The sequence below is a fragment of the Triticum aestivum genome, chromosome 4B, assembly GCF_018294505.1.
Source record: "Triticum aestivum cultivar Chinese Spring chromosome 4B, IWGSC CS RefSeq v2.1, whole genome shotgun sequence".
Taxonomy (NCBI): Eukaryota; Viridiplantae; Streptophyta; class Magnoliopsida; order Poales; family Poaceae; genus Triticum; species Triticum aestivum.
The window spans coordinates 105,662,998-105,668,579 of NC_057804.1; positions in this window are offsets into that span (position 1 = coordinate 105,662,998).

Sequence of the window (5,582 nt, forward strand, 5' to 3'; positions counted from 1 at the left end):
CCATGTCTTCAACGCATGAACTACGGCTGCTAACTCCAAATCATGCATAGCATAATTCAGCTCATGGGTTTTAAGATGTCATGAGGCATATGAAACAACTCTTCCTTCCTGCATAAGCACTGCTCCAAGTCCTCGACGAGAAGCGTTGCAATACACTTGATAATCCTTTCGTTGGTCTGGAAGAATCAGCACTGGTGCTGTAACCAAATGTTTCTTCCACTCCTGGAAACTAGCTTCACACTCCTCAGTCCATTTGAACTTGGTGTCCTTCTTCAACAACTCTGTCATGGGATTTGCAATCCTGGAGAAATTCTCTATGAACCTCCGATAATATCCTGCGGGTCCAAGAAAACTCCTGATCTCTCCAATTGATGTGGGTGCCACCCATTTAGTCACAGAAACAACCTTGGTGGGGTCTACTGCTATTCCTTCTCCGAATATGACATGTCCGAGAAATCAAACTTCCTTTAGCCAAAACTTACACTTGCTGAACTTGGCATATAACTGGTGTTCCCTGAGCTTCTCAAGAACCAAACGCAAATGTTCCTTATGCTCCTATTCCTTCTTCGAGTAGACCAATATATCACCAATGAACACCACGACGAACTTATCCAAAAACTCCGTAAACACTTTGTTCATCATGTTCATGAAATAGGCATGCGCGTTAGTCAGACCAAATGACATAACGGTATACTCGTATAGCCCGTACCTGGTGGTAAAAGCTGTTGATATCCTGATCGCAGATCGATCTTGGAAAAGACTTTAGCTCCTTGCAACTGGTCAAACAAATCATTGATCATTGGCAATGGGTACTTGTTCTTGATTGTCACTTCATTCAACGCATAATAATCAACAACCATCCTTAATGATCCATCCTTATTCTCCACTAGAAGTACTAGGGCTCCCCAAGGTGAGGAACTTGGTCGGATGTAACCTTTATCCAATAACTCCTTAATCTGCTTCTTAATTTCCTCCAAATCCTTTGTGGGCATCCGATACGGTCTCTTTGATATTGGCCCGGTGCCTGACAAAAGCTCAATCAAAAACTCAATGTCTCGATCCGGTGGCATGCGTGGCAACTTCTCCGAAAATACGTCAGGGTAATTCTTCACCACTGGTACTTCCTCCTGTACAACTCTTGATAAGGAATTCACTTGAGTCCTCTTCGGCACATGCCGAGATACATACTTGATCCTTCTTCCTTCTGGGGTGGTGAGCATAATTGACTTACTGGCGCAATTGATGTTTCCCCCATACATCGATAACCAATCCATACCCAATATCACATCCAACCCTTGTGACTCCAGAATTATAAAATCCGAGGGGAAAACATGCCTACCTATGGTCAATGGCATCTGAAAACATCCTTGGCCTGCCATATGCTCTGCTCTTGGCGAGCTTACTAACATAGGTTTCCTAATAACTTTGGTGGGAAACTTATACTTATCCACAAATCCCCTTGATATGTATGAATGTGATGCACCAGTATCAAAAAGAACGATCGCAGTAAATGACTTAACCAAAAACCTACCTATAACTGCATCTGGATGCTCTTCAACCTCCTCCATGCTAACATGGTTCACTTGTCCCCTGTTGAAAGGGTTGGGCTTCTTCCCAGAGCTTCCATTGCCATTTCCATTCTTTGCTTCAGAACACTCAGTGGCCTAGTGTCCATTTTTCCCGGACTTGAAACAAGTAATGTGACTTAGATCCTTCTTGGCAGGCATTGCTGGGTTGGAACGGTTCTGGCCGCTGCTTCCTCCATTCCCATTCCTATTCTTTGGGCCACTATGGTTATGCGAACTTCCTCCATTGGCATTATGGCCTCCATGGTTATGGTGAATGTGTCCTCCCGAGTTCGAGGTAAAACGAGGTCTCTGCTGAGCTCCTAAATTGTACTTCCCTTGTCCATACTTCCTCTTGCGGCTCTCTATCTGCTGCTGCTTCCCTTCAATCATAAGAGCTCTATCTACCAACTCCTAGTAGTTGTTGAATGTTGCCACCATCAACTGCATACTCAGCTCATCATCCAGTCCTTCTAGAAACTACTCCTGCTTAGAAGCATCTATAGCTACGTCATCAGGGGCATAGCGTGCTAACTTACTAAACTCATCCACATACTAGCCCACTGTGTGTCCTCCTTGGCACAAGTTGTGAAACTCACGCTTCTTCATGTTCATAGCTCCTGCTGAAACATGGGCAGTGCGAAAAGCCTGCTGAAACTAATCCCATGTAATAGTGTCAATGGGGTAAGTGGCTGTGAAATTCTCCCGCCATGATGCTGCGGGTCCATCAAGCTGATGTGTGGAAAAATGCACTCTCTCCGCATCTGTGCATCCTGCAGTGGTCAGCTCCCTTCCAAACTTGCGGAGCCAATCATCTGCAACAATCGGCTCAGTGCTACTAGAGAACACCGGTGGATTCAGCCTTAGGAAACGGGCTAAGTGATCAATAGGTGGTGGTGGTGGTGGGTTGTTGTTGTTGTTGCCTTGGTTCTGATTCTGAACTAGTAGCTGCATTAAGGTATTCTGCTGCTGGATCGACTGAGTGAGCTCTGGTGGAAAAGCAAATCCATTGTCACATCTCGGAGGAATCTGATGGGTTTAGAAAAGATGAGAAAACAGAATAGAATGAGGTCTAAAGAGAAAACACTACCCATATGCACATGAGACAAACACACTCATAACACACCAATCAATTAAAACAAGGGCATACAATCAATCTAACTATCGTTACAAAAGACTATTCTATATACATGGGGGAATACTACTACTGATATGGTGGTCGACTAGAAGTTTTGATCGGTGGAAGACTCCATGATATACGCTCCAGCTTCATCAACGTAGTCATCATCGCCATCGTCGGGGTCAGAATCGGTGTCGTCGATGATGATGTAGTCCTCCGAATGAATGTCTTTGGAAGGGTCGTCATCTCCTCCTGGCGCGGGGTCTCCCATGAATACTCCTAGCTTCCTTGTCAGGTCGTCATTCTTCTCCACTTGTATCATCATTTCCTCCTCATGTCCGTCGCGTGTAGACTTGCGTTCCTCCACTAGCTCCACAATCCTGGTCATCGCCTTCTTCAGATCTATCATGCTTGCACACATATGGTTCTCTTGGCGATGAATGTGCTGGTTTAACTCCTAGATGAAAGCTGCAATGGACCTGTCCTTCCTGGTGCCGATCATCTGCCATTGCTCATCTCGATGCCCACATATCTGGTAGATAGTGTCCTTAAGATCCTTGTGATAAACTTCTCCAATGCGTCCCATGGCAATGTGGGCTGCCATGCTCTTTCCTAGACTCCAGGTTGGTGCATCAAAGGAAAACTCTATGGGCTCAGTAAGTGGCATGAATGTCCTTCCTGGAACTTGAACTCGAATCATCCAACGCTCCTCTTCTGGTAAAGTGGTGATGTAGGTTCCGGTGAAGCTTGGTAATCTGATGTTCAGGTACCAAGTGACTTCCTTCAAGTGTCGTCCAAAAGGTGTGTCTTCATCCAGTTGTGTAAACTTGTTCCTTGACTCCGCCATCCTATAGAGTGGAAAAGGGAGAGGAGTTAGAAATGAGTAGAGAAGAGTGACCTATGGTTTAACTTAGTGGTCATGTCCTACAGTCAATGTGTGCTTTGATACCACCTTGTAGCGACCAGACCTCAAACGGTCAAGTCTTTGTGCATCAGTGTCATCCCTGGATCGGTAATGCTGACATGCACAGTACTCGAGGATTTATAATAGAGTCTCAATCACACTCTTATTATAGCAAATGTCACAAAAGAGAACTTATTACAATAATATGGCTTAAGGCCATCTAAATAAGATAACAACAAAAGGCTTGGAAGATAAAGTGAGTCCATCAACTCCAACAGCATAGCTGAGTGAACGATAACGACCTATCGCACCTTACACTCCATCTGAAAAGTCTGCAACATGATATGTTGCAGCCCGAAATGGATCAGCACATGGAATATGCTGGCAATGTAACACAAAAGGGCAATGAACAGAATAGATGCTATCACTACATGCATATGTGGCTGGTGGAAAGCTCTATGGTTAATGTTTTGCATAAAGCCATTTTTTCCTACAACAAAGGAATACATTTTATTTAACTATCATGGTGGTTGTTAAACATTGAGAAGGTTCCTCCGACTCAATCCCAATTAAATAATATTATTTAACCCAACAAATTACTTTAGAGTGATGAGATCAACATGATAATCCAAGAACCAGATACTCAAGATGTCCATAACCGGGGACACGGCTAACCATGATTAGTTTGTACACTCTGCAGAGGTTTGTGCACTTTTCCCCACAAGACTCGATCTCCTCCATTAGATTTCTCGCAATTCAAGGTGTTTGAGAAATGGATAACCGAGACACAGTCTTTTAGAAACATTAACTCTTTACCCTGGGTGGACAGTTACACCTACTTTCCCCTACATCTGCTAGCCCATGACTGAAAGAGGTCATGCAACCTACTCAACTATGATAGAGCCCATAATAGCTCGTGGCTGCACGCAGAAGTTTCTAGCATGAATAATCTTATGATCCCTTTGAGCCTGGGTGGCAAACCGTAGGATGATCACACGGGTACTCCGGGATATCCTAGGACAACACTGGATTCTCCAGGTCCCCGCAACCAATCCACCCATATGTGTATTTAATTAGCCACCTTAAATTAACCATTAAATAACAACTCTCACATCTGTCATGGATACACTCAACCAATCCACGTCTACGAGCATAGCATAGCAACCTGAGCATAACATAGAAGTAACTCTCGAAGGTTTGATAATAAAAGGGCAATAGGTTCTACCTCATCATCTACTTCCCAAACCCACATGTTAATCAGATCATAACCATGCAATGTTTGAGAATGGGAATTAATGCATAAAAACTGGGTAATAAAGGGATATGATCAAAGTGTTACTTGCATAGCTAACGATCTGCAAAACCTAGAGACTCGTAGTAGCACGCTTCACACTTCGGGAATTCTATCACAAACAAACAATAGCATACATAAGCACTCCAGCATAGATGCACGGGTAAAAATCAAATAAGAAGAACCAAACAGAAAGTTCAACTGAAGAGATTCGATGTGCAAAAGAATCAACTCAAACGGAGCAACGAAACTCAAACTACGGTCAAAAGAAGATCATTTACTAATCTGGACTAAAGTCAAATTTTACAGTACCAAAATCATGTTCAAGTTGCTTAACTAGAAAGAGGGCTTCAGGACGAAGATTTAGGCGCTGGTTGCATCTAATTTGGATAAACGAGTAAAAAGTTATACTAGATTGAAGATGAGGGCAGAAATCGCAATCGAAAATAATCGCAGATAAAACCCTGGAAAATAAAACGAAACGAATAGACTAACGAACGAACGTTCGCTGTCAGAACCTAACCGGCGAATAACGTTCGTTAAAATGAATGAACGGACGAATGTCCGCTAAATAAATAAACCGACGAAAACCAAACTGATCTAACTAAAAAATAGATTCAGGATTTTCTAGAAAACCGACGGTTTTTACCTAAACCAAAAAAACACGGCCAACGACGGCGGCGGGGTTCCGGCGGTGCGGCG